We start from the raw sequence: 7,285 nt of genomic DNA, 5'->3' as shown, positions 1-7,285 counted from the left end.
GTCTAGTGGATTTGGATTCTATCTAAGTCAGCACAAAAATTATATGAGAGATGCATTCTAGTATTTGTATTTGGTTGAATTGTGACAGTGGATCGGGAGACTGGACTCTCACGGGAGCTGTACAACTACAGATTTCTATATCTGTTGGATTGGTTTTGCTATTGAAGCTGGTTTTTACAACAATGGTAATTCTCTTGGTGCAACATCTTTTGAATTCCACTTAATACAAGTTATTGAATGTATTATGAGCTGTACAGATTGCTATCCTTTTGGCTGTTGAACTCATCTCAAATTGCATTTTATGTTGTATGAAGATATTACATTGAAATCTCTCAAGTACTTGTCTTTTTGGTTGAAAACTTAACCCCCAACTTTTTTGTGCCCAAGTGATATGTATCATTTGAAGTACTGGTGCTTAATATGTTGTATCCTTAACCTTAGTAAGGTTTCAGTTTATTGGAACAGTGCAAGAAATGTGGAGTGGAAAGGAAAACAACTGGTGTAATCAATGTTGTTTAGTGGCACCGGATCCTCTGTTTCTTATCTTAAATCACATTTTTACCACATGATCTATTTCGTTGATTCTGATATTGTGGTAGAGAAGAAATTTGGAATAGGAAAAGACAAGTGGGACCGAAGATTCTCAACCGTTGTTTAGCACCTCTTTCCAAAATTCAGGAGCTATTTGTAGTTAGAAAACTTTTTCTGGTTTTGTGTGGAAATATACCACTTTTTTTTTTTTTTTTCAATCTTTGCTTCTCTTTCACTCCTTGGCCTCCAACCCATTGCACCAAAAAGTGCAATAGAAAATTGTGCCTTTAATCTTAATTCTTTATACAACCAATTTTTTAAACTCTCCCTCTTTACACATCTATTTATCTAAATACAACGTTTCAAAAATGTAGATGGAGCCTATTTTCAGATATAAAAAATGAAAAACTATAAAATTAACATATAATCTTGGGGTGTTAAAGTTTTATATGAATTAAAAATTTTAGAGTCTAACTAGTATTTTTTTCTAAATTTTATGGGAGGTTAATATAATTTACTCTTTAAACTATGGCCTCTAAATAGGAATAGCAACAAGGCCGAGTTTGTAGTCCCTTGTCAATGTCTCGGGATAATTTGTTATGTCTATGAGATAGTACTAATGTAAAAGATAAAATATAATATATAAAAGAACAAATTTTGACAAGACCGACCATCTCCAACGATGAACTAAACTTGGTATCAAATTTAAATTTTGATAAAAAAAATTACTTTTTAGTGCTCCAACCATTTCACCAAATTGATATCAAAATGAAAAATCAACAAAAAATCATCAAACTGAGAATAAGCTGCAGATTTTACCAAATTACTGTTCCTGACCGTTAGAAGAGCTGAACCAGTCAACCAGCCGGTTGTCCGGTCGGTTGACCAACCGGTCGATCATTAAAAGGTTCAAACAGTTCAAATGGGTTGGTTCAAACAATTCAATAAAAAATATATATATATATATTTTTACCTTACCGGTCGACCGGCCGGTCGACCACTAAAAGGTTCAAACAGTTCAAATAAGTAGGTTCAAACAATTCAAAATATATATATATATATTTTTTGCCTTACTGGTCGACTAGCCGGTCAACCGGCCGGTTGACCAACCGGTTGTCCCTGAAACAGATTTGATGAAAATCAACCATTGGAGCATTCTGTATCAGATTGAGAAAATGGTCATTTTTTTACTCAAATTTGGTAAAAAATTAGGTGAACTGTTGGAGATGCTCTAAGGTTGTTTTCAATTCTTCATTAGATGTTTTGTCAAATTTAAATTTGATAAAAAAAAAAATTAGTTTACATGGTGCTTCAACAATTTCATCAAATTCATATCAAATGAAAGGAGAGATGAAATTTTCATCAAGTCAAAAGAGCCTTGATTCTTTCATCAAATTATCTACGGTAATATTTTTACAAAATTGAAATACCTTTTACGTCATCTTCAACTTGAACTAGGGCTGAGCAAGGAATCTGTAAAATCCGTACTCTGATCCAGTCCAATCCAATCCAATAGGTTTGGATTGGTTTTTTGAATCCGTGGTTCGGTTCCGGATTGAAAAATTAAAAATCCATAAATCACGGATTGGTTCCAAATTGAACCCCACGGTTCCGGATTAGAACCGATTCGGACCATATATAAATACTCTATATTTTTATTATACACCCTCATGCATAGTATCTTATCTTATTTCATATAAAACTTTAATCCAAGCCTAAACTTACATAGTATCTTCTTTTATTACTTTTGTTTGCTAGTTTTTAGTGTTAATTTGTAATGGTCTAAATACTTATGGTGGAACTAGTTTTCTTATGGTTGTTTAAATTCTAGAACAGTTTGTCGCTATTTTAAAAAGACATATTGCTATTGTGAAGCTAATATGGTGCTATATTTATATTTTTATAAAATTAAAGTGTTATATATATTTTGTTATTTAATTATGTAAATCCGTAGTCCTAAACCGATTCAATCTGTGTTTAAATGGATTGGTTTTACGATTTAAACGGATTGGATTGGTTCCAATTTTTCAGGATACGTAGATAACGGATTGGTCCTGCTTTTACTCCAATCCGGTCCAATCCGGACCATGCTCACCCCTAACTTGAACTGCCATGTATTTATTGAAATCTTCAACCTGAGCTCTCATGGGTTTCATGAAGTGTTAGGGTTTTTCTAGTTGGGAGAGGCAAAACTCGAATAAATCCATTGAGAGAGAGAGAGAGAGAGAGAGAGAGCAAGATGGAGGGAAAGAGTCGTTGAAAAATGTAGCCATTAATTTTTGCAAGGAGCCACTGATTTTGCAAGTGTGAAAGGTGCAAGTGTATTTTGTGTAGAGTACAACTCTAATTTCTTTTTAGTGCAATTCCATAGTGTGAAGGGTGCAAGTGTTCCTTATGTAGGGTGAAACTCCATCTCTATCTTGTGTAGGGTGAACTTCATAGTGTGAAGGGTGTAAGTGTATCATGTGTATTGTGCAACTCCATCTACGGTGTATCTTGTGTAGGGTGCAATTCCATGTTGTGTAGAGGGCAACTCTACACAGTGTAAATGGTACAAGTGTATCCAATGTAAGGTGCATTCCGTCTAGTGTATGGGGCAACTTCATAGTGTGAAGCGTGCAACTCCATCTTGTGTAGAGGGTAACCCCATAGTATGAATAGTGCAAATGTATCCCGAGTATGGTGCAACTTCATCTTGCAAAGGTTTTTGGATGAATTAGAAATTTTATATTAAAAAAAAATGACAAAAAATTTAAATTTGTCATTGAAATGCATTATATCAGATCAAATTTTTATCAAATTTTTATTCAAATTTAATAAAAAATTTAATGAAAATTAGAGATACTCTAATAAAAGTAAAAATAATTTAAACTGCAAGATTGAGAGGTAAAGAAAGTATACTTAATATATTTAATAAATTAAATTATATATTTAAAAGTTATTTGTTTAATATAATCATAAGCAGACGATGAAAGTAGAAAAAATTGTATTTCAGTGAACAAGTGGAAAAAAAAAATTATATTTTTATGATGGCGTAACTCTCCTACGTGTATAGTGTAAATTCATTTTTGTGTTTGATGTAATTTTTGTTGTGTATCAAAGTTGCACAAAAAAAATTCTCATTTAATAATGTAAAAAATTATCAATAGGTCCTAATAGTTGGACTTAATTCCCATCAAATCCTATTGAAAATAAGTCTTTGTAAAATTATCGTTAAAAATAATTTTTTTTTAACAATTTTTATATATCGCTAAAAATTGACAATTAATGACTTTTTTTGTCATGATTTTCTTAAATTGTCGTTAAAACTTATAATTAATGACTTTTTTTATGAAATTTTTTTCTCGCAAGACCTATTAAGCAATAAATTCATTTATTAGAACCTACACGGAAATATTCCATTATTTATGACTGTCATATCCATTTGTAATTTTTCCATAAAAATGAGATGGTAGAAACAAATATCTCCCCTCTCCAGCGAAAATCTTGACAAATCAGGACTTGTCAAATTGCTAACCCGACCCGTAGAACAACCAACTTCGCTTCCTCCCAAACATGCCCCAAACCCAAAAAAATAAAAAATAAAAAATTTAGTTGACGCAAAAATTTTCTTATTTTCTTTATGGATTTTTCTTTAGAAGTGTTCATATTATTAACGTGGTCAAGCCGACGCGGCATTAGATAATTGGACAAAGCAAAAAATCTATATAACACGACTACGTAGTCATTCTTCATTTCTGACTCTCCCAAAACACGACTCAATTCTCTCTCTCTCTCTCATCTTCAAAATCAGGCGATCCGATTACTCGGCGGCCATTTTCCTTCAATCACGAGACCAAGGCGAGTTCGTTGCACTCTCTCTCTCTCTAGAACTTTCTATGTTACAATCACACACACACATATATATATATATATATATATATTTATATACGTACATATTGTATGATTTGTTGATCTGTGTGTGTTTTAAGATGTACGATTTTTGATTGTCGAGGGTTTAAGCTGTTTTGTAACCTAAAATTTTGCTCTTTCTGTGGACTTCGATTAGAGAAGCGTGAGATCTGATTCTCAGATCTGTGCTTTGTTCTAGAGTTTTTTAGCTTTGGAATTTGATGAGATGATATGATATGATATGATATGAATGCTTTCTTTCCAATTGTGTGTATGTGTGAGAATTCATGGAATTGAGTATGGTTTATGATCGATTTGTGCCGAGAATTTGCATTTGTTTCGAGGTAAATTGTTTATTTTATTTGGATTGTTCTAGATTTGATCTTTATGATCTAGTAATTGTACGAACCCTAGAATAAAGCACAAAATTTGGGAATTTGATCTCATGCTTAAACCCTAGAGTAAAGCACAGATATGGGACTAGTGATTGTATGAACACAAATTTGTAATTGATGCAAACTCGTTTTGCAGTTAATGTTGTTTCTTTCTTTTCTTTTTCTTTTTTTTCTTTTTTTTTTTGATAAATAAATAAGACTTTATTGAAAAAAGCATCTAGAAGATGCAAATAATACAAAGCACTAAAAACACCTAAAAGCTCCTACCAATAATATCATCCAAAAAATCTAAGAAGACAAACAAATCCGAATCCACCCTTCTCTCGACCCAACTGTACAAAGTGACAAGCGGTCGATTTTCAAGCCACCCAACCGAATGGGAACTCGCTTGAAACGTTCAGCGATTCCACTCTAACCAAATCAACCACAACAGACAAAAAGGCACCAACAACCATACCGGCCGCCACCGCCTCCCAACCCGGGCCCCCCGCCAACTCCATATTTTTTTTTCGATCGTGTCCCAACACTCGCTCAAGTTAATTCGCACCTTGTCAATTTTGATTGAATTTCCGTTTGTATGGAAAGTCAATTGATGAAAATTGATTGAAATGTGTTTATGTGATATTGAGGACGTTTGACCTTAAGGCAAACCTGGTAGTGTTTTGTCAATCATTTGAATGAAAGGTTCATGGTTTAAAATATTGCCGGCCATTATGTAATGGTATTTGGAGCCTCTGTTTTGGATACACATGCTTGTATCAGCTCCAAAAAAAAAAATAATAATAATAATAATTAAAATTTAAAATGTAAACGGCCGATATGATTTTATATTGGTTGATATGGTCATTGTTTTAGCCTATGTGGTCATTATTTTGACTGATACCATTACATCCTTTGTTTGCATATAGTGCACACAAACTCAATCTAGGTCACATTTTTAGATCATTTTTCTTCATGGATGAAACTAGAGAAGAAGTTAATACTAAGTTGGAAACGTGGAGAGAAACACTTGAATATAAAGTATTTAGGATAAGCAGAACTAAGACAAAGTACATGGAGTGTAATTTTAGTAACAGTAATAATGGAAGCAGAGGAGAAACGAGAATTAAGCACCAAGAACTACCTAAAAAAACTTTTTCGTTATTTAGGATCGATTAACACTTTCATAAAATTAAGGCATGGTGACTTAAGTGGAGAAGTGCGTCTTGGATATTATGTGATAAACGAGTACCCACTAGACTAAAAGGAAAGTTCTATAGAATGGCTAGTAGACCAACGATGTTGTATGAGACAGAATGTTGAGCAACTAAGAAATAATATGTAAATAAGATGAGTGTTACTGAGATGAAGATGCTAAGGTGGATGTGTTGCAAGATTAGAAAAGATAGAATTAGGAATGAGTATATTTGTTAATGGGTATGAGTAGCACTAATAAAAGATAATTTGAGAGTGAATAGATTGAGATGGTTTGGTCATATACAACGGAGGCTAATAGAGGCAGTAGTAAAGAGATGTGATACAGTGACGGTAGATGGAAGTGTTAGGGAAGGGACAGACCTAAATTGACGTAGGGGAGTGTAGTAAATAGAAATATAAATCTCTTTAATTTGACTAACCAAATGGTCGTTGATAGAATCAAGTAGAAAAGAAGGATTCACGTAGCCGACCCCATTTGATGGGACTTAATGCTTGCTTTGGTTTGCTTTTCTTCATTCCTCTTTGTCATTGCACTCTACTTGTTTGAAATACTTATTTCTACTCATTTAGGTCTTGAAACTTCAACATTCAAGCTTAACCTTTCATCCTACTTACAAAAACTATTAATTTGCTATTGAATTTTAGTTGTATATGCCATTCCATTTAGCAAAATGATGGATCCCTTGTGGCACATCTGCTCAAGAATTTCAACAAATTGCAGTTAAAAGTATTGAGACAATTCACATCACCTCTAATTGTGAGAAAAATTAAAATACATTTAGCCTCATACACATGAAGACGAGGAATTGGCTAAAATACATCATGTTAAACAAACTTGTCTGTGTTCATTATAAGATGGGTATAAAGATATGATGGTTTATTTCAGTCGCCCATTCCCTATGATTATGTTTATCAGCCTCTTGAAAATTCTTGAATTTATTTTTTGATTCCTGCCTGTTTCATGAAATAGGTGGTATCTTTTCTTTTTGCCTATTTCATTTTCCCCCCTTGTAAATATCCTGTTTTGTAATGGCAGGAATCATAAAAGACTACCTATTTCAAGAATTAAATAATTCTAGAATTTTCAAGAACATGAAACAGGCAGGAACAAAATGCTACCGATTTCATGTTCTTTCATTTTTTTCTATTGTTGGTATGTGGTGTGTGTGCATTTTTTGGGGGTGGGTGGGATGAGAGGACTGGTCGCTTTTTGCAGCTAATAATGAATGGACAGGTGGGTGTTTTGTTCTAAACTTTAAAATGCTTGTTGC

The 7,285-nt window shown here is 33.1% G+C and overlaps 1 protein-coding gene across 1 annotated transcript in view; it reads left to right on the top strand.

Annotated features, from left to right (window-relative positions):
* Nucleotides 1-4,237: 4,237 nt before the first annotated feature.
* Nucleotides 4,238-7,285, top strand: part of LOC114307586 (protein transport protein Sec61 subunit beta) — a 3,462-nt gene continuing 414 nt past the window's right edge. The window contains exon 1 of the mRNA XM_028252983.2: nucleotides 4,238-4,371. The gene's annotated coding sequence lies outside the window, so the exon portion shown is untranslated. The remainder of the gene's footprint in view (nucleotides 4,372-7,285) is intronic.

Source organism: Camellia sinensis, chromosome 2, assembly GCF_055761805.1.
Source record: "Camellia sinensis isolate YWXY chromosome 2, ASM5576180v1, whole genome shotgun sequence".
Classification (NCBI taxonomy): domain Eukaryota; kingdom Viridiplantae; phylum Streptophyta; class Magnoliopsida; order Ericales; family Theaceae; genus Camellia; species Camellia sinensis.
The sequence above is the reverse complement of the archived record's forward strand: the minus strand, read 5'-3'. Positions and strand labels throughout refer to the sequence as shown.